A 22,758-nucleotide genomic window follows, 5' to 3' on the forward strand; every position below is an offset into this window, starting at 1 on the left:
TCCACTAGTCTCTTTGTGTTTGAAGTTTGTTGCAGATCGAAATACCTCGGATGCATCGGCCAGTGCCATTTGTCCTGCCCAGAGCTGGGCTTTCAGAGACAGCAAGTCTGGTGGACACTTGGCTTTCAACACTCTTAATGGCCACACTTTATTGCTGTTGTAATCAGTTGGGATGTACAAACTAGGCTGGCAGTGGGGGGGAAGTCCTTTGTGAAGTTTGCCCAGAGCCCCACCATTTGTCCTTGGCTGAGAGGAACTCACATATTGAATTTTCTAACATCAGCCTTTATTCTTTGACATACTGTGTTTTTTACTGATCAGGGTTCACTTTGCTTTTGCATCAATGGATTTCTTCTTTCTTTTCACACAGCTTTGTTTTTCTTTTTAAAGATGACAGCTGAAAGTACAGGGCTGTTTCTTTCAGTCTTTAATAAAGTACCCTTTTAATTATCATCTGTTTATTTTTCTGCTGCAAAGTAGGTCTGGATTGTGACCGTGCACCCCCATTTGATGGATGTCAGTTTCAGTCAATATGCTGCATTTATTTCTCAACCAGCAAAGTGATGTGCTTTTCCACTTTGCACTCAGATTACATTTTAGTTTTAGCTTTCTCTGTATTTCCACTGCAGAAAGACACCCACATAGTCTGCCTTGGGCCTACAGAAACTTTTAATGGTAACCAAGTGGGGTTTTCTTTTCAAATGTTTGCCGGTATTTTACATGTAAAGCATAATGTACTTTACTTTTTGCCAACACCATGGGCCTCATTACAACAGTGGCGGTAGCCGGCTGCCACAGGAGTTGCAATTTTTACGGCCCCTGGCAAGGGGACATACAGGGCCATTCTGACATTGGCGGACCCTGTATGTCCCCATTGCCAGGGGCTGGCATCCATTACTCCCCCTTCCCTTTGAGCCCAATAGGGCTCAATGGGAATGGGGAGGTCGGATGCACCGGCACTGTTTATAACAGTGCTGCTGCATCCAACATGCTGTGCTTGCAGGTGCCTTTCCGCCCACCAGGTCTGACCTGGCGGGCACAAAGGCACCCGCATGCACAACTCGTAGTTTGGCGGTCTGGGAACTACGGTGCCGGTAAGCTTACCGGTACCGTAGTTCCCGGACTGGCAAACTTGCGGTCAGGCCCCATGTCTTTTCCCTGACATTTTTATGTTTACAGGGGAATATTTTTCTCATGTCTTGCTTTAACTTGCAAACACACATGCACAGCCGTTTTGGTGTCAGTGTTTAAAAATCCTGTTTTTCATGTGAAAGGGACCTTTGAATTTCTTCTGCCTTTGTGAATTAAAATGCTGCTTTTCATTTGGTAATGATAGGTCGGCCTTTTTCACATGGCCCTTCGTTCTGTTGGTTTGGGGCCTTCGATTACATCCCACACAGGCATACAGGAGGAGTACATCAGGGACCAGATCATGATGAAAACTAGCAACACGAAAGTGCGTGAGAGGTTGTGGTTTGACCGGAACCCTCCTTTGGACAAGTTTATAAAGATTGGCAGAGTTATTGAGGAGTCCTGCACCAGCATTCAGGTTGTCACAGAGAGACTCAACAGACCCCTAAAAGGTGACAGTGTGCAGGCGGTATTGACCACCAAGAAGGGAGGTGGTGAAGCAAAGAACAAACGAAAATCATCTCCAGGAGTGTAAGGACAAGGAACAAGATACAATAGAACCTCCACTGTCTCAGGGAGGCAACTGTGAAAAAGTGTGGATGGGCTAGTCACCTTACTGGTGCCAAATAGTGTCCAGCTTGGGCTGCCCAATGTAAGCGTTGTAATGTCAAAATCAAAGGCCATTTCGTGAGAATGTACATTTTGAATTATGGCACAGGGGTCAGTAAGCAGTTCCAACAGGATGTAAGAATGATTGAAGTGGATGACTGTGCCACTGAAGTGGTGGCTGAGCTGGCGCTTTTGCAGGTTCAAAGGACAGAAAAAAGGACTGTGGGACATGCTGATTGTTAATGGTTTGCAGATTGAAATGTTGGTGGACTCGGATTGACCCTATACTATGAGTTCCCCGGAGGTCTATAAAGGAAGTCTATAAAGAGAATTATGGGAAGGACTTGTCTGCACTCAGGCTGGCAGACATCAACCCCAGCACTTACGGGCAAGTACCTATATAGGTATTTGGTTGTGAGTGGGCCAAGATTGAATTAAAGGGTCGACGCATGGAAGGGAAATTGTATTTAGCAAACAAAGGGGCGAGCATACTTGGATGGGATGAGCAGGCAGCGTTAGACATACAGATTTGTCCAGGTAGGAGTGTGCCTGTTTTGTGTGTTAAGGATAGCGATCAGCCAGTGGCCTGTACATCTGCATAGGACTGGAGGGGGGAGTATTGTTTTTTTCAGAACTCTGGGAATATTGCATGTTTTTTTTCACAAGATTGTGCTAAAGAGGGGAGCAGTGCCAGAAGCTCATAAGGTCAGGAACGTGCTGATGCTTGCCAGGGATGTACTTAAGAGTGAACAGTACAAGTTAAAACAGGCAACCATAATAGGGGAGATTGAATCTTTGGATTGGTTGTCACCCGTTGTGTTGGTGTGCAAACAGGACAGCAGCATGAGAATGTGTGTCGAACTCTGGGAGCTCCACGAGAGCAATTTGGTGGACAGGCACCCTTTGCTGAATATTAATGAGTTGTTGGCGACTATCGGCCAAGCCACGTTGTTTTCAATGTTTGACTTATCCTTAGCGTACCATTAAATCGACCTACATGTGGAGTCGTGCACCCTCACATCTTTTGTTACCACCTTTGGGGCATATAGGTTCTGCCATATGCCATTCAGCCTAGAATGGCTTCCTGCCATGTTCCAGCAATTGATGCTGATGTTGGTTTGGGATGTGCCCAGCTTGAGCTACTTTCAGGATGACATTTTGGTGTGGGGAAGAGATGAGCGAGAGCACAATATGCATGTGCACCATGTGATGCAAATTCTGTAGGGGAGAGGTTTGGTGGTAAATTTGGGGAAGTGTCGTGTGGGTTTTCATTGCATTACCTATTTGGGGCACACTACTGATGCCAATGAAATAAGGCCCAGGAAAGGTTTGGTGGAGGTGATGAAAGTTATGCCTGCTCCTGAGAGTAAGGAGCAGCTGAGATTGTAGACGGAGTATTACGTCAAGTTCATTCCTTTTAATGCGGACTAGACAGTCAGTATTGTGCTTTTTTGAAGAAGAATGCCAAGTTTGAGTGGACGCCTAAGTGTTAGGCGGAGTTTGAGCGGTTGAACAGGGATCTAGACAAGGCAGCATTTTTGTGTTCATTTGGTCCCAAGTGCAAGATGCTTCTTAGGGCAGATGCCAGTAAGATAGGTTTGGTGGTAGTTCTGGTGCAGTGTATCAGCCTATTCCATTCTCCTTTAGGTATAAATCATAACATAACTTCTGGATGCCAAGAAGCAGCATGCAGTAATCGAAAGGGAGGCTTTGGCTGCATCTTGGGCGTCTAAGCATTTCAGATTCCTGTCGGGTGTTCCTTATGTCATAAGGACTGATCACAAGCCCCTCACATATGTGTTGACCACCAAAGGTTTAGGATCTGTATCTCCCAGAATAGCAAGGTGGATGGTGGATCTGCAGGAATTCAATTCTGGAGTAGAGTACATTCCCAGTTCTAAGAATGTGGTTGCAGGTTGTCTTTCTAGGTTAGCCAGTCCGACATGTGGTGGAGTTGATGAGGTGGATGAGGGTACACAAGTGGCTAGCATTATTCTTGCGGTGGAGAAGAGTGAGTTGTAGGAGGAGTGCACCAAGGATGTCAGTTGGTGTGGAACAGTGCAGGTCTGCTGAGTGGTTGGGGGGCAGGGTTCCTGGTGTAGAAAGGTAGGGTGACATGCAAGTTCTGGATGGGCTGGACTAGGTCCTGTGAGGATACTGATATTGATATTTTATTTATATCACGCTCATACACAAGTGTTTCAGAGCGCAACCAAGCAAGGGAGGGGAACAGGAGAGAACAAGAAAAACGATCTTACTAGGCCCTGTGACATTGAGAATGTGCAAGTGCATGGGAGAGGGAGAGGGGAAAGTGCATGTGGGGAGTGGAAAGTGCAGAGCAAAGGAGAACAGATTAATAATAATAATAATAATAATAATAATAACAATAATAAATAAATAATGAGAAAACAAATCATGGTAGTGCAGCCAGCGAGGGCAAGTGCTTAATGAAAGCAGCAGACAGGATATGTCTGATAGTGCAGGAAGAAAAAAGGGGTGCTGTATGGGTACAGATACAGAACCCAGTCGAGGGGGTGGCCCAGAGGCAGGGTGGCAGGGTAAGCAGATACCTGGGCCCGGAAGACAGAGGGTAGGCCAGGTGCACAATGCTGAGAGAGAACAGATCAGCAGGTGGGAGGGGGAGAGAAAGCAGAACCAAGGAGGAAGGTCTTAAGGTGCTTCGTGAACCGGAGATGGTTCTCCTCAAATTTCAGAGTCACAGGGAGGCTGTTCCAGAGGGAGGCCCCAGCCAACAACAGAGATCTACCCCGAGCTCATTTCTTCAAAAAACGACTGACCCGAGGGAGTTCCAGGTAGAGGAGCAAAGAGCTCAAGAAGGGAGGTATTTGCGGAGGGATAGCTGAAAGTATTTTGGACCCAGGTCCCAGAAAGCCTTGCGATCAATGCAGAGGGTTTTGAATTTAATCCTTGCATCTAGTGGGAGCCAATGAAGAGATTTCAGAGCTAGAGAGATACGATCCCAGGGCTTGTGGCCAAGGACAAGTCTTGCAGTCCTGTTCTGGATTAGTTGCACAGGGTGGGGAGAAGAGGCAGGTAGATTTAGAAAAAGGATGTTACAATAGTCCAACCTAGAAAGAACCTGAACTTGGGAGACAGTGACCTTTGGGGGAAGGAAAGAGAAAGGCAGAGTACCTCTCAGGAGGTGCAGTAGGAAGTTTGACTTTTTAGAGACATCAGAGATGCCGGCGGAGAAGGAAAGTCTAGAGTCAAAGATGACCCAGAGGTTCTTAGCCTCACAGTTGGGGGTAGGAGGAGGGCCAAGAGAGGCTGGCCAGTGATGGGTGGCAAAAGTGGTGATACCTCTGGATCAGGGTGAAGTTCCATTTGGTGGTAGCCTTGGTTGAGGTTGAGTTTGGAAAAGAGGACAGCCTTGTTAAGTTGGACAATCATGTCCTTTATCCTTGGCCCGGGATGTCGTTCTCGCTGGATGGTGGTGTTGGCCATTCACATGTCCACAAAGAGTCTTAGGTGACCTCCTTCTTTCGGCATGATGAAAATTGGTCAGACCCATGGGGTTGGGCCAATTTCAGGTTCAATGATGTTGTCCTTTAGGAGTTGGTTGAGTTCATTGGATACGGCTGCTTGGAGGTTAAAGTCAACCCTACGTGGTTGCTGAGGGACCGGGCGGATTGACAGGTTGATGTGTAATTTGATGGGAGGACAGTTCATTTTGCGTAGCCCTCTACATAGGAGCGGAAATTCTTCCAGTATTGTCTCTTTCGTGATGGCAGGTTTTGCTGATTGTTCTCCATGTTGCAGATTCCTGCCTTTCATTTAAAGCCTGGGGGCTGTCGAGAGGATGCTGTTGCCTTCTTGGATATGAATGTCAATTAGACTTAGGCATAAGGCCGTCGTGTAGCTCAGGAGGCACCTTCCCTTGGTTGACTCCGGATCACGTGGCTGTCAAGATCCATGCCCCTGACCCCCTGAGGTATAACAGCCCCCTGGCAGCAGTGGGGCTAAAGCCCTTCACACTGGCCCCAAGGGCCTTAAAACTCCATCAGAAACATACATGTAGTCAGTCCTGGCGCCTTTGGCGCCAGGCTCATTATCAGGAATAAAGCAATACCAGTTTTGGACCTTAATCCAACATAGAGGCCTATTACAAAGCTCAGTTCTTTAGAACCAAGCCATGCGGTCTAGTGTTTCGGGTGTGGCTGGGCCTGGAACTACTTGGCCTGGAACTACTTTACCTGGGCTATTTAAACCACACCCAAACAGCAGAATGCGCTTTGCGTTATTCTGCACTCCTGCAGCGTAACGCTCACTGTGTCCAGCTCCTGCTCATCTGCTTCTCCGGTGGCCCGATCCTGAAGCCCTAGATCTGGTATCCATTAATAACCTGGAAGAACAAGAACAGCATTAGCGAGCAAGCACACTTACCTGTGAAGTAACTGGTCTTGAAACCATCCTGCGCTTCGCTTACCTCGCCGCAACCTGCAAAGGTAAAGAAACAAGAACAGCATTAATAACAATTCTTACCTGGCAAGTAGCGAGTCCTGGCAGCACCCTGCACTTCTCTTACCTCGCCCATCTCTGGGTTTCACCGCAACCTACAAGGGAGAAGGAACAAGGTCAGCATTAACAAAGCACTTACCTGGGCAAGCAGCGCTTCGATCGCTCATCACTTCGGAACATCACCGCAACCTGTACAAAGAGAAGAGAACACAGGTTAGCAATTAACACCAATAAACAGCGCAGCAATCCGCGCATCAATAACTCACCGTGGTCTTCACCATCGTGCGGCAACTCCGAGACTGCAACCATCCCTGTGAAAACAAAAAGAGACATTGTTAGGGAACAGCGTAGTGGAGCAAGACGCTGAGAAGACAGAGAAAACGGAGGGAAAGAAAGAGACAGAATAAAGACATTATAACTCACCGGGAAGACAGCAAGCAGAGTCGGAGGCACAGCCGGTCTGGACCCGACATAAGGCCACACGGACCAGTGAAGCAACTAGGTCCACGGAACGCCCACACCAGCCATGCACCCCTGCACAAAGACGCAGGACGGAGAGTTCAACGCACAAAAACCTAAGGTGAGCAATAACCCCAAGGGAGGGGATTTGGACCAGAGGGAGGTGGGAGTCAACCCATCACAGAACCAGTATCTTAACCCTCCATTCTCCTGTTATAGGCGCGACCCAACGTCTGGCACATAACCAAGCAGAGAGGGGTCCAAGATAGCACTTGGATCTCCATCCAGTATCGTGTGGTGCCCCCGTGGATACCAAGTGAGTGTAACAGTGGATGACTGTTGTCGTGACCCGACCTCGATGGATGAGCCAACGCTTGAAAAATCCTATGGACTGTAGCAGGATTTCAGCACCCCATTGAAAAATCTTGGAAGTTGTTTGTATCAGTGTTGGTCTGTCTTTGATCTGTTGAAATTCTCTCTCCCCCATGATATTCACAGTGGCCACAGAATCAATAAGGAAGCAAAACTGTTTTCCGCATATTTCTACTGGTATCCACGGTGCTTCTCCGGCTTCCCTGTCATCCATAATGAGGTTCACATATTCATCTTGTGAGTACAGGTCATATTGTTCACTCTCATGTTCTTGGCCATAGGGTGCCATTTTGTAGTATCCTTGATGTGGTGGTGGTCCATAATATTCATCACAAATTTGTGGGTTCTGATCTTGTGCCTCAGGCTCTTGAGGTTTGTCGTCCGGGTATAGTTCTTCGACAACTCTCACATACCTTCTTGACCCTTGTTGGTATGGGTGCATTTGGTAAGTCTGGTACTGCAGTGTCCTTTGGTATGACCTGTATTGTGGCGTCGTGGGTGCTCGTGGTGTGGGAAACGGTCTGCCTTCCCTGCAGACTGACTCGAAGTGTCCTTTTCTCCCACAATTTCCACAACTCTGAATGAGTACGAGGCATGTTCTTGCGTGGGGAAAAGCCATCCCACAGTGCTAGCACTGTCATTGCATCCGTGGAGTCATCGGGTAGCTAGACCCATTGCCTCTGTCTCCCCCTCGTGTGGTGTTAGTGTGAATGGTTAAAGTGGGGGCAGAGTACATAGTTTTGGATGATAGCTCACAGTGGAGCAAGAAGAGGGTTGTGGTGCTGGAGGCGGGTCGTTTTATTGGTCTGATGATGAAAGTCCCTTTTGTTCAGTAGTGGGGGAAGAGAAGGTGAGTTGTGTGCGTGAGGGAGAGAGCTGTGTGCAGGAGAATGCAACACCCATTGTTGCGTAGGGTGAGGCAGGTGTTGGAACATCAGGTTACTCTTGTGGTGCTCGGGTATCCGTGGTCTTGGCTCATGTGTCAAGGCCAAGGTTCCCACGTGTGAGGTTCAGAGATTACGTGTGGGATGGGCATTGAGGTCCAAGCTCTGTTTACATTTTGCTGTTCTGCTATTGGACTGGGGTTCCAGTTTCTGTTACATTTCTTGTCCCATTGTGTTGTATGTGTACGTGTCCTTCCTTTCACCCTGCCTGTGTTCTCCTTGTTGTTGTGTTTTGTTAAGGAGGGAGATGTGTTATAGTGGTTCCATGCAACTTGTCATCGGACACTTACTTATTATGTTGTGAGTGGGGATTCTAACTGCCTGTTCTCACTTTGATTGTTGGTGGACGTTCTGGGTGCTGTGCGCAACGGGGTCTGCCAGAGTAAATCTTACCCCCTATCCCCTTTCCCAGCATCTCCTTTTCATTTGACAAGACTTGACAGGGAGCCGAGGCAAAGGCGCTCTGAATGTGCATAGAAAAATAAAAAACATGGGCTGCTTATGGGCAACAGGGAGCACCAGCACCTCCCCGGCTTGGGAACTGTTTTGGAGACAGTCAGGGCTCCACCTCAGCTAGGCCCGACCCACTTAAAGCACTGCATGCATCCCTCATCCATACTTGCATTTCCTGCCTTCGACCATCCACCCATCCCACCACCCTCACTCTGTCCTTCATGCATCCCTCATCCATCCCCATTCTTCCTTCCTCCCTGCTTCCCACCATCCACCCATCCAACCTCCCTAACTCTGTACTTCAAGCATCTCTCGTTCATCCCTGCACTTCCTCCATGGAACCATCCACCCCGCCCAGCACCTTCACTCATTCCCTCACTCTATACTTCTAGCATACATCATCCATCTCCACACTTCCTCCACCCACCCATCCCTCCGCCCTCACTCTGTCCTTCATGCATCCCTCATCCATCCCCATTCTTCCTTCCTCCCTGCTTCCCACCATCCACCCATCCAACCTCCCTAACTCTGTACTTCATGCATCTCTCGTTCATCCCTGCACTTCCTCCATGGAACCATCCACCCCGCCCAGCACCTTCACTCATTCCCTCACTCTATACTTCTAGCATACATCATCCATCTCCACACTTCCTCCACCCACCCATCCCTCCGCCCTCACTCTGTCCTTCATGCATCCCTCATCCATCCCCATTCTTCCTTCCTCCCTGCTTCCCACCATCCACCCATCCAACCTCCCTAACTCTGTACTTCATGCATCTCTCGTTCATCCCTGCACGTCCTCCCTCAATTCATCCACCAATCCCACCACACTCAGTCTGTCCTTCTTCCATTCCTCACACATCCCAACATTTCCCTTCCTCCATCCACCCATCCCACCACCCTGATTCCATCCTTCATGCAGCTCCCATTTATCCCTGCACTTCCTCCATGGAACCATCCACCCCGCCCAGCATACATCATCCATCTCCACACTTCCTCCACCCACCCATCCCTCCGCCCTCACTCTGGCCCTCAGGCTTCCCTCACCCATCCCCATCCCTCCAATATACCTTCACTCTGTCCTTAGTGCATCCCTGTTCCATCCCATCCATCCCCGCACTCCCTCCTTCCAAACTGCCTATGATTCGCCGTCGCTCTGTCTTTCATTAATGTCCTATCTATCCCCCACTTCCACCATCCACCCATTCCGCCACTCTCGCCTTCATACACCCCGCACTTCCTCCTTCCCATCATCCACCCGTCTCGCCACCTCCATTCTGCATGCCTCATCCTCACTGGGGCTATTCCTGCATCCTCACTGGGGCTATCCCTGCAGGCGGGTGCGGCTTGCTTGCATGTATGCAGTGGATATTACGTAGCTACTAGACATGCCCGGGAAACGCATGGTCTGCAGAGGGGCACATCTGCTGCAGCTCCCACGGTGGCGAAGTGGGGTGGCGGGCACGGACTGTAGAAACACCACAGGCTGCGGCCGGCGCGTGCACCTAGAGGCGGGCAAGAGCAGGAGACGGGGCATGCTTCTTTCTGGGAGTGGGCGACTGTGTCTGAGCTATTTCACTATCAATAACAATACAATTAATAACAGTAGCGGGTACCCTGGTCTTCCCTGCTTCATAGTGACGGGAAATGCTGCTTTGTCGCGAAGTCTCCTGCAAGCAGCAGATACGGAACTTTAACCCAAGAGGCCACCGAGGCGACGGTTTATCTCGTCCTCTCTCTTTCACTCTCCCGCTCTTTCTCTCGGGTTCTGATATGGAGGCCAGTGGCTGTGGCTTCTTCGTTCACACGCTGGGATATGCATAGGATGTGTGGGATTAAAGTGCCCATTTCCTTGTCATCGGGACGGGCACGCACCTCTCGATTCCAGTATAAGCTCTTTAATAATGTCTCCACGACAGCAATGCCGAAAGGAGTGACACGTCATCTGTGTGCACACCGGAAACACGCTTGGTTCCGTTATGTTACTGGGACTATGTGCACGTGTTATCGTCTATGTTTAGCGTAGAACCTTTGTTTTTCTTTTTCTTGTGGCTTAAAACAGGCTTTTCGTTCCTAAAAATCGAGCAGGTTGGCACCCGCTATCAAAAATTCGATGACTGCTTGCGCTATTTCATTATAACAGCCAACGCGCCCAATTTCTGGGTGTTTAGCTCAGATAAATATTGCGTTGTCTCTGTGTTTTGTATCACATGCGCGCGGAGCAAGAAAACTTGAAACATGCGACAGCACGCGCATTCTGCCGTTTGATCGGTTGTCTTGGCCGATGCACTTGCTTACAAACGTGGCAAATGGACACTTTCCGTCCACTATAATTATGCTACCACAATAAACGATGCTGCCAGCCCACCGCACAGGGGGATACTTCTTCACGATATCAGTGGACGTGCGTTCGATGATATACCGCCCCAACAAGCGCTGCGAAACTATAATAACGGAAGTTGGGCGCAGTACGAAACACCGATGGGTCGGGCATATTCGGGGCCGTATCAGTATGGTTTCCCGGTAGATGTAATCTGTATTCGGATGGGTTGAATAGAACGCGTGCTCTATGCACAGTTCCGGACATAGATGATGCAAATATGTATGCATGGCACCCAACGTATGTGTGTGTTGGTATGGTGTCATTTCATAGCGATGCATCTATGTGTGAAGGTGCGCGTCAGTGTGTTTATTTCTGTCAGTATACATGTACAATACATACGAAGACACGCATATACAACTATGTGTATAAAACATGCACACATGTTTATATACAAGTACGTATATTTATATAAATGTATATGTGTGTTCTCACACGCCACACACCCACTGCCGCAGGTGTTTGTGTAGCTTTGCTTCTATATCATGCATCTGCCGTTCTTAGCACGTGCCCTCATTTCTGCCTATGCATAAGGGACCTTATGCCGGTTCCACTGGCGGCTGGCATCGCAAGCCGGCCCCTCTTGCGCTGCCCGAGTGAAGCGGCCTTGCGCCGGGCAGCAGCAACACGTCGCCGGTCAGAATTGCGCTTTAATGCTGCACTTTTCGAATGACACAACTCTTCGTTGTGTCACAATTATTTTTGGAGCGGTGGTGAATATATGAAACCCAAACAAAAGACGCATGCCTTTTAAAATATAAAAAGGGTAGTTAACTTTAATAAATGGGAAAAACAACAAATCCACCCCATAAGGCAAATGCATTTACAATACACAGTGACCTCACACATCTGATGGGAAAGCACTCGACTCGCCCCCACATAGCAACATGACGTACGTATAAATGAAACGTAATAAGAAGCGGTGGCCACTACCCGTGAACAGATCTGTAAGTGAGGGAGCAGCCCAGGACTGTGCCAGCATGGTGTGATACGTGTTACCGGATGTCATTAGGCTGTGCAGCAGCAGCAGCTTGGTCCCGGGCGCCAGGCGGATCGGAGAGCGCGTGAGTGAGTGAGTGAGTGAGTGAGTGAGTGCGTGCGTTCGTTCGTTCGATCGGTCGGGCGGGGATGTGAGACAGCTGTGCTCGTGTGTTGAAGCACCCGGAACTCTGAGTGCACCTGGGTTGCTAGTTTTTGTTTCTGTCTAATGTGTCCAGGCGTTTGTGTCCATAAAGGAGATCCCGCGTGCCCATAGTCATGGGCGCCAACTTCATGACTGCATTGGTTGGGGCCCAGGCAGTGATGTGAAAACACCACCTTACAGCTGTAGTAGAAGTGACTCTGTGTCCATCGGCCCCTCCACACTTCTGCGCTCCTAGTGGACGGCGTGTTACTTGGGGATTTTGTTTTAGGTCTGCCTCGCGCCGCAGGGGGCTACTGCGATTTCATTTCGCTGTTTGCAGTCATTGTCGCCTGTCCTACTGGGATCTCCGATCCACGTGCAATCATTTTTATCATCCCTTTTACCCCTTTCCCTTCAGCTATTTGGTACATCAGAGAGGCATAGTTTGGACCTTCTTACCGGAACATTCACCCCTAGGGAGGCGGGGGGAGGGGCGGTTCTCTTCTGGTTTCTTGGCTCCCCAGCTTCCTTTCGGCGATCGGGCATTGGAGCCCTGAGTGGGACACGCACTTTCACTGTAACCGTGTAAGTGTGCCCCCGTTTATTACACTATGTATTGGACTTCTTTGAAAGCTGCGGAGAATTAGGTAGTATACTTTTCAACAGCTACCCCAGTTTTGACTCCCTTTTTTCATTTTGTATATATAGGCAGCAAGTCCTGACGAAACTATCCCAACAGATGGTTGGAACTATGTTGAAACTAGGAAGAAAGGAAAGCTGTGACAGACACTCCCTTCTGCAGAGCTGAAGATATTCAATTGTCTGAAGACCGTCAATGTCAACCCAGATTGTCGCACCTGGGAGACTTTTTGTTGTTCTGTGATCTATGGCAGATCTGACTTCTTGTGTTTCTGTGATTGATGACAGACCTTCGCACTATGTACCAATATGTTATGTGTCTAAAATTGCTGTGGTGAACTATTTAAACTGAGTTCTAGAAGAAGCTGGGGCTGCAGAGACACAAGCTGAATCAATCCAGAGCAAGGACATTTAAAAAAAAAAAAACTTTTTTTTGTTTTTTTTATTTATTTGTGTTTAATCAAAAGATTTTTACAAAAGTATTCTTTTTGCTGTCGTGAATTTCAAAATCAATTTACAGTCTCCCCCAAATGTGCCCTCGTTTATTTTGTTAACTATGGCCCCAATAAATGTAGTGCTTCCAGAATCTTGTACATTGCTATTTGCCATTTCGTCCTTTCTCCTCCTATTAAACGAGCCCAACATATTTGTTCATCCACAATGGTAAAATCCGAGAAGATAGATCTAAAATAACGTTCTCTATCATGTTGGTTAGTGGCACATTTCAGAAGTAAATGACAAATAGATTCCTTTTCTTGTATGTTGCAGAAACGGCAGAGGTTAGATGAAAAGTTTATTTTTTTATTGGAAATTCCAGGAGGAAATACACATTAAAAATGTAACTTGTTCTTGACCTGTTCATATGATATTCTGTAAACGTTTATTTTAAACTAACAGAATAAAATAAAAAAATAAAAAAAGAAAACATTGTTTTTCCCCAGGAATTCATTAATCTATTATGCTAAAGTATGAAGCAAATGGGAAAATTCTTCTTTTATCCTAAATTAATAGGAAGCAAGGGTTGTTGATATTTTTCTTCTAAATTCTTCTCTCTAATTCTCATCGCTGTTCTTGAGGGAGGCACTTTCTGCACACCGCATGCACACTGCACTTTATATATGCTCTATGGTTTGGGTACTTGTGTATGTTGTTCATCTGTATTTTACCTTGTTGTGCCGAAGCCAGCATAACGCGGCTATATAAAAATAACCAAAAATGAAAGAAATATATAATTTTTTTGATTCCCCTTACCTTCATTCCAAATGTCCGTTGTTGATTCACATATACTTATGTCCATGGAATGAGGGTTTATGGGCATGCCTACCCTTGTGTTTTTCATTGACCCCTCAATGACATCAAAGGGAAGTCAGATAATAAGTAGTCAAATAATGAACCAACCTGACAAAGTATAAGTCATTAAAAAAAGAAGTTGAGCAAAAAGAGTATGATTGTTGCATTATTTTCCCCCATCATGGATGGGAGCCAACAAGTATCGTCATACACAGTTGTGTTTGTTGATGGTTGGAGTTTGCAATTATAATGAACTATGCACTCTAGACAGAAGGAGAAAGGGGAGGCAGCCAGGATAATAGTCAAGCACAAAAAGCAATGTGTGAGTTAGTCTACATTCTGGGACTTGTAGTCCTGCCCTTAAAATATAAAAAGCAAAACTAGAATGCAAAGAAAAGACATTTCTGCAAATATACATAACCGTCCTAACCAAATAGTGCCTGCCCAGTTAACAGTTAAAAAAAATCAATTTAAATAAAAATATGGAAATACTGGCAAAGGTCAGAGGGGATGATCACACTTAAATTAATTAAATTATTTGTTTTGGCTGGGGCGGCACACAGGGCCTTATTCCAAGTTGGGCGGCCTGTACACAGTAAAAGTATATAACTTATAAATAGTATAATAACGTAAAATGGTACTTTTACTGGACCGGCCAACTGCAGCCTTGCTGGTCGGTGTTAAGGATTAATCTCCAGCTAGAAGCTGGAGGTAACTCTGCCCCCTACCGGCAAAAAAACAGCCTTTATTACCGCCACGGCCAGTAATTGCAGGAAAATCCGCCATTGAATCCATGGAATGGGGATTTACCACCCTTACCGCCACTTGTAATCTGTTGGTAATTCCAGCAGACAAAGTCCCGGTAACAGCAATTATGTTTTTCGGTATTCCAGTGGATTTACTGCCGGAATAGTGGAAAACCTTTAATGAGGCCCATAATCTGGACTTGTATAGTTTTGCACAGCAGTAGGGTTCAATCGCCAAGACGAAGATCCAAAGGCGAAAGGCAGTAGGCAGAGGCAGCAACAGGCAGGGGCAAGAGAGTGATCCGTAATTATTAGGCGAGGCAATGGAATCTGTGCCTGGGGGCCTGACACAGTCGCTGCTGGGGCCTCGATCAGACAGGCCGGTATCCTCAGTGATCGGCCAAGCAACAAGCTATGGAGGAGAAGCCTTCATGCTGCTCCACATGTGGATCCCGTGGCGGGAGGGATCTCCTTTGCCTGTTTAAGTGTTTGCAGAGGCTGAATCACTGCAGGAAGTGGGCAGCATGTTGGTGTGAGGTACTGACAAAGTGGCCCCCTGTAGTAGAAGCCCCCTCTTTGAAAAGAGACTTCAGGCCCCAGTGCCAGCATCAGCAGCCCCTGCCAGAGGACTGCTTGCTTTCGTGGATGTGAGGCTGCCTGGCCTGGCCGGTGCCCCAGTGCATGGATTATTGATGGGGCTGAGCCACACGTGACCGTATCATATTTCGCCTATGCCCATCGAGCTATAATGAATTGGCTGGGGGCTATGGCATAGAATATGCCTGCAGAGGTGTAGTGCACTGCTATCTGCCCTTATGTAAGAGGGGCATTAAGAAGCAGGGCTGTTGCTAGGTCTGTAAAAGATCTGGGACGATACCAATGTCGGGACTGTCAGGACTCGGAGCTAGTTAGCCTTTTGGTGGAAGCCCTTGCGATTCTATCCGGGGCTGCAACCAAAAGACCAGGGGCTATAGCCCCCTCAGCTACCCCCCTAGCAACGCCTCTGTTAAGAAGCCATGTGTGAGTAGCTTGGTTGGTGTGTGTGTTTCGAGTTTGAGCTTGATGCGTCAGTGAGTAGGGTTAGGGAAGGCTGAAGTGAAGGGTAAGAGAGTGCATGTAGTTTCTTTGCCCATATTTTTTACGTCTCCGGCTGCAAGGCGCAACTTGGTACAGTATACAGTGAGGTACTTGGGTGAAGTCTGAATGGGATCTAGGGACGAGGTAAGTTGTCACCGTCGTGTGACTGCAATATGTTATATCGTTCTACTTGGACAGCCAGGGGAGCAAGTCCCATTGATGATGTCAACACTCCTCTTCTGATTTGGAGCAACAAAGCATGTGCTATGGACAGAGGAGTAGCCAGGATTGTGTAACAAGTGGGGCCTGAAGCTAATGTAGTTGGGCCCACCACAGTGACATTAACACCTGTAAATGCCCACACACCTCACCTGGTTAAATTACTTTGTAGACACCACATTATTTTTCATTGAATGTCTGGATATTTCTATCTCTATTTTGCATTTTTTAAGTGCTCACACAGCCCGCGGGCATCGAGGCGCTGTTACCGGAATTGAGGAATTGTTTTTTTTGCGTAATTGTTTTTTTTTTGTTTTAGTTGCGTACTTATAACGCGCCTAAATACCCAGAGGTTTCTAAGCGCGGACCCGGGAATTGAAACTTTGTTGCTTCGTGTCGTCTTGCTTCCAAGGTGAGCACGTTGCCGCTGAGCTATCCTCCCACATGTCTCCAGGACTCAGCTCCTAAAGTACCAAGTAAACATGGTTTACATTCGTGTGGTTTGGGAATTAGGTTTTACACTAATGTATACGTGCGTCTTGCACATTACATCACCCAGCTTTATTTAAGACTTTGCTAGTTATTGCTTACACATCTGGCTATTGTTTTCCTAAATTGCGGGTTACTCTTCCCTTTTTTTGACATACATCAAGGACGTTCTTTTTGTTTGTTTTTTGTGACATCACTCGCGCATGCGCGATGTGACGTCACACCCAAATATACATAGTTTCTGAACACATTACATACGTGAGAATAGGCATCAGGGTTTGACCGTTTTCTATAATGTTGTTTGTAGCAAAACTATCTGTAAACTTAAATCACAGCGTATTTCGACGTGACGTCACTCGAGCATACGCTATGTGACGTCACTCACCCAAATATACATAGGTTCATATTGGACTTTTTTTCTGAACACACTACATACCATAGAATAGACATCAGGGTTTGACCCTTTTCTGTAATGTTGTTTGTAGCAAAACTATCTGAAAACTAAAATCACGGGCGGATTTCGACGTGATGTCACTCGCTCATGCGCATGTGCGAGTGACGTCACTCATGACACACAAATATATAAACAGACCCCTGGGAGGAATATAGCAGACATCGTTCGCCTGGCTCCTGGAACCGCACGGCCTCTTCTTGACCACATTGCCTTATGCGAGACGCTAGACACAAATAAGCTTTGAAGATAGCACATTGGAGATTGAGGCTTACTCATCCACAGAGGCCTTTTACTTACCCTATAATTACCAATATTCCAGAGATCGGCATTGGACACGTGGTACTGGCTCACTTCTTGATGATTTATTATTTATAATTCGCTTTTAAAAAAAATAAATATATATATGGATTTTTTCTTAGATTTCGGTATATGACCCGTCTCACCATATCAGACAGAACCCTTCCCTTCCACTTGTGGAAGGACCCAGATCTCCACTTGGTGATTGGAGGGAATGAAAATCACATAGCTTTGGTTCCAAATCAATAATTGTTAGGACTTCTGCAGTCCATATTTTGGTAAGTTGCACACATGTCCACAAAACAGAACTCAAGCAATATTAGAACATTGGACACAAGTAATAACTAGTGATATGTTTTTACAGGCTTTTGTTACAAGAAGCCTGACCACACCGTGGCCCCATTAACCCAGGAATATATTCGGGAGAGAGATTTTTTTTGACGCTACGCAAAAAGTAGAAGAGATCTCCTGATGATTACTAGGTAAGACCATCTTGACATAGATATATAGACAAGCCTTTTCTCGTTAACATCTGCACGATCATCCCATTTCCAAGGACGTGGTAATACGCTCTTTGAGAGCAGCTCTAGACTAGAATGTATACCTTTAATAATAATATATGCCCACTTATATTATTATTATATTATTATTATTATTATTAAATAATAATTTAATAATGTATGCACACTTGTAATTAGAATTTAACAGAAGTAGGTATTTTGTATATAATTATAACATGTTACTTTTTGTGTTTTTTTTAATTAAACATTTCAAAATGTTAAAAAATATTTAAAAAAAATAATAAAAATAAAAATAAAAAATAATGTATACCTTTAGAAACCAATAGATTTTCATGAATATTCATAATCTCCTCGCTGTCTGGTCTGAGTACAAAAGAGTGTAATGTTCAGAAATGTCTATGTAAACTACTTATATGAATTTTTAAGCACAGCAAAAATGTAAACAAGTGTAGAACCTCTAGGGAAATTCAAATTGTATCTATTTGATGAATTCTAACTTAGACATAATCACAGATGGTAATGGCTGTATATATATTTTTTTGCTTTCTAGAAATTGAATGAAAACGAATGTATGCCCCCATTGAAGAGTGATTCATACTCGAAACGCTTTGGGCCATTGTTCAACTAATAAAGACATTGATTGTTTTTTATACAAATCCTAAATTGTCAACTTACATTATTGCTATATTTGAAATGTGCTTTATATTAAGAGGTGATAAAACAAATTCTTGGATTAAGATCCTATATCAATTTTCAAATAGTACTAGGACAGCCTGTTACGTTTTCTCTTTTCCCTGATGGGGAGGTAGAGACTAAACAGTTTCCTGTAAATATGAATTTAGGCTTAGGCCATCTAGAAAGTGTGCAGGCGACACAGGTTTCCTAATTAGGACACCATTGTCTCAGATTGTCTCAGATCATTCCAACAGCCTAGATACCAAGGCTGAATGTTTCTCTCCTGCACCTCAAAATACCGTCAATAGATCAATACATTTAACATTTATCTCTGATATCTCCATTTAAACATATTTCCACTACTATACAGGTGTGCTTAGTGTTCTCCTTTCTGCATTCTATGGACAGAGGAGTAGTGAGGATTGTCTAACAAGTAGAACCTGAAGCTAATGTAGTTGGTCCCGGTACAATGTCCTTTCGTCACGGGATGTTTTTTCATGGTTTTTTTACCCCAAATTTTATTTAAAAAAAAAACATCGATTTTTTTTGAAAATCAAGGAGTTGAGGGGGAACCCCCCCCAAAAAATGTGACTTTTTTTTCGAAAAAAAAATCACGGTAAAAATCCCCACGAAAAAACATCCCGCGATGAAATGACATGGAACCGTTGGGCCCACCATAGCTAAATTAACATCTGTAAATGCCCACACACCTCTGGTTGTACAGCAAGAAAGGCAGAAAAGGATTATCCTAATTGTAGAAATACATGCTTAAAATGTCAGCTGCAAAGTTCTGCTTTCACTCTATTGCCATGAAATAACATGAGAGTAATCACTTTTGTCTCTGGCGAATAGCTCAGGGGCAACACGCTGGTATCTAGTATATCCATCGATGGACTATCCATCGAATTCGTTTGCATCGAGGGATTTGCATCGAAAAATTATGCAACGAATGCATGTTTTTGAGGGCTAAAGGGTTCAAACATTTTTGGGGGGTTTTAAAGGGTAAACAACAGGGGGTTGGAGGGACCCCCCATTAAAAAAAAGAAAAATGCATTTGATGCACATTTTTTCGATGCAAAAAATTGATGGAAAGACCATAAACCCAACACGCTCACCTTGGAAGCAAGGCAACACGGAGCACCACAGGTTTGATCCCCGGGTCCGTGCTTAGAAACCTCTGGGTATTAAGCGCGTTATAAATAACATATCATATCATATCATTTCATTTTTTGAAGATATTTTTGTAGCCTACAGTTCGCTAACTTTTGAGGCTCTTTACGCCAAAGACATTTTAGGGTGCTTAAGGACATTCAAATGACATGAATATAAGTTCATTTCAAGGAGTGATAAGTGGAAATGGTCTGGTGCAAGAGATAAGGAAGAAACAGGGGGGTACTGGCACAGGTCTAAGCCAGAAAAGCAGACTCAAATTTTAAGTTATATCAGTAGTTGGCTGTCCAGATACTGAGTGTTTGTAAGTGGTCATTGGACCATAAATTTGAAATATGCAGGTGACCGAGCAGGCATTGATTTAAACATTTCAGGTGTCATCTGGCAATAAACATTCTTAGTTACGTTCTGATATCTACTAAGAACCTGGCATATTTGATGGATTAGGGCGTAGATGGAGAATGCTTGTTGGAAGACTGGAACACATTCAATGGATGGGGCGTAGCTTGTAAGGAAGGATTGGGAGCAAAAATATAGGCTTCCCTTGGCAAGACAATCTTGGAAGCGAGGCGCAGGTCAGCGCAAAGGTACAGGCAGTTTTTTACTTGCTGCGTATGCTTCGTCAGGTTTTACCGTTTATCCCTGACGAGGATCATGCGACGGTGCTCACTTGAACTATTGCAATAGTCTTTTGATGGGCTTTCCTGCCAAACAAATGAATAGGCTCCAAAAAGCCCAAAATGCGGCCTTCAGACTGGTCGGCCATCTAGGCAAATCAGCTCATGTTTCCCCTCTCCGCAGAACATTGCACTGATTGGCAGTGGACGATCACATAACATTTAAGGTGGTGTGTTTGATTTTTAAATGTTTAAACGGTTCGGCTCCTGACTATTTGAGTGTCAAAATCTGCCGCTACCAACTGTCAAAGATGCTTCGATCGAAAGACCAGCAGCTGTTGAGTGTTCCCAGATCGTCATGCACTTCCAGAGGAGACACAGAAGGTTTGCAGTCTTTGCCCTAGACTCTGGAATAGCATTCCCATAGACATCAGGGCCTTCGAGGTGCTTTTTCAGTTTTGAAAGGCCCTTAAGACCTTCCTTTTTAAATAGTAGAAGGTGGGGCTATAGGTGAGCCCTTTCCTCTCTTCTTATCTAAGAAATGCACATGTGCACTTCTTTTCATGCCTCTTGGTTTGTCATCTTTTCTTGATATCAGCGGCACCTTTATACGGTTTAGTCCACTCTGAGCATGTTATAAAAACTCAAATCAAATCAAATAAATCAGTCAATCATTTGACAGATGAGGAGTAGATGGAAAATGCTTGTCTGAGGGTCTTTCCTTTTCCAGCATCCATGATCTCCACCCTGGCTCTGACTTGGCTCAAAATGAGGCAGGATCCATCAGAGATGGGTAGCCTTATTTAATCCAGTACTCTGGATTGTAGTGATGACTATCTTATAGATGATGCCATGTGTTTGGATCACGATCCTGGCTAGAAGTGGGATCCTATCCAATTCGACCAATGGTAGAGGGATATGTTCACACGTTCTTGTGACTTCTATTAGCTGAGTAGCTGCAAAGGAAGCTACTTACTCTCAGCAGGGTCAGACTCGTGATTAAGAGGCCTGTCAAAGGGTTATTGCCACCGTCTATGTCCACTAACACAAGGCCTTGCACTGAAGCATGAAATACAGCTTACAGTTTATGTCATATGCCGACACCAGTTAAAGAAATACATGCGTGGTCCTAGAATATTGAGGAATGGCTTACCCAAAATGATGCTCAGACATTCCACAAATAGGCGAAATATGACTGGCTCTCTGATGAAACCCTAGGGAGGGGAGTCAGATTTGATTAATAGGTGGGCCATCTAAAAGCTTCATTTTGTACATACTTTTTATTTTTTATTTTATTTTATTGTTTAAAGCGCCGACCTAGCTTGAGAAGAGCAGAGCGCTGTACAGAGTGTGAGCCAGTATTTGGGCTGGCATCTTTTCATAGTAGTGTAGAACTCTGAGTTCAGGTTTGTTCATTGGTATGTGCATCCATTGGAATTAGCCCTTGTCATTCTTGTCTGCTTCAAAAATAAATATGAGGTGTGTGGTCAATACCTATCTTGTGGATCTGGTGTAAAGAATATTTAGGCAATTTACTGTGTTGGACAGATCACTGAAGATTACAAGTATGGGTTATCTATGTGCAGTAGCTGTTGCACACCTTGAACTACCTGAATAGTTGCTGTTTCCTTGCTACATCTTGGGTGGAATCCTGATTGATAAAATTAGCCAAGAAGGGAGCGGTGAACACAAGTTTGCAGTGGTAGATTTTATCTGCATTGAAGTAATTTCCCCAGAAAAGGGATATGCGTGATGCCCAATATTTCCCCCAAGACAGTGCCAGGTTCATTGCCCTATGCACTAACCATGCTACTTTACTTCAATCTCCTTTGATGTCCAAGTGAGGTGGAGGGATCGCACTTATGGTCAACAGAGCCAATGCATAAACCCCTCAGCCACTCTTTGACTTTGTCCCCACTCTCCATTAGGCACACATCCTCCTAACCACTTGCCCCACATAATGTCCTATTCTCCTGATCTACAGACACCCTGGTCCCCTCAAATGCCACTTTCCTCACCTTTAACTCTTGCTTGATTCTCTTCCTATGGATTACCTTGCCCCCTTATATCTGTTTCCCCACCACCCCAAGTCCTCCAGTCTATTCTATACATGAAAGCAATTTTCCCCCTAAGGTCAGATGCTCTCTGCTAGTCCTCACACCACCCGAGGACTCCTCTACTGAACACTGTTTGAAAGACTTTAACTTGGCTGTCAGATCCCACTTTGAACACCACTAAATAGCTCACAATTTTTTTTCCATCTACCGCCCACCCTGTATCAAGGATCACTTCCGAGATTCATAGCCAGACATGTGCCTGCATTTGTGGCAATGGTGTGAATCCCACACCACACCACTCCCCGCCAGGCCCTCTGTCCTCAGTGTCACTCTGGATGCAGATCAGTCTACTTGCCTCACTCACCTAATATCCTGCCTCAGCTCTGCCCCCCTCAAACTCTCATTTACCATTCATGCCCTGCTGGCGAGCTATCTCCTCTTCCAATTCAGCCAGCAACTTTGCACTCCCCACATAACTCATCCCTACTTCACCCCTATCACCTCTACTGCACCCTCCCTTGGTTCCTTCACCCCAACCTCTCCTATTGAGCTGCCTC

At 45.6% G+C, this 22,758-nt stretch overlaps 1 protein-coding gene and 1 long non-coding RNA gene across 4 annotated transcripts in view; one reads left to right on the plus strand and one right to left on the minus strand.

The window, feature by feature from the left end:
• LOC138582200 (uncharacterized) overlaps positions 1 to 22,758 on the plus strand; it is a 402,442-nt gene that overhangs the window by 350,475 nt on the left and 29,209 nt on the right. Inside the window, exon 3 of one of the 2 annotated variants that reach the window (XR_011304975.1) lies at positions 12,659 to 13,585. The exons of the other annotated variant lie outside the window; for it this stretch is intronic. This is a non-coding gene — a long non-coding RNA (uncharacterized lncRNA). Of the gene's footprint in view, positions 1 to 12,658; positions 13,586 to 22,758 lie in introns of those variants that run through there. 2 annotated transcript variants of the gene reach the window in all.
• Positions 1 to 22,758, minus strand: part of LOC138582199 (uncharacterized) — a 317,260-nt gene that overhangs the window by 82,637 nt on the left and 211,865 nt on the right. The window lies entirely within an intron of this gene.

Source organism: Ambystoma mexicanum, chromosome 3q (assembly GCF_040938575.1).
Source record: "Ambystoma mexicanum isolate Mex_15411 chromosome 3q, UKY_AmexF1_1, whole genome shotgun sequence".
NCBI classification, from domain to species: Eukaryota; Metazoa; Chordata; class Amphibia; order Caudata; family Ambystomatidae; genus Ambystoma; species Ambystoma mexicanum.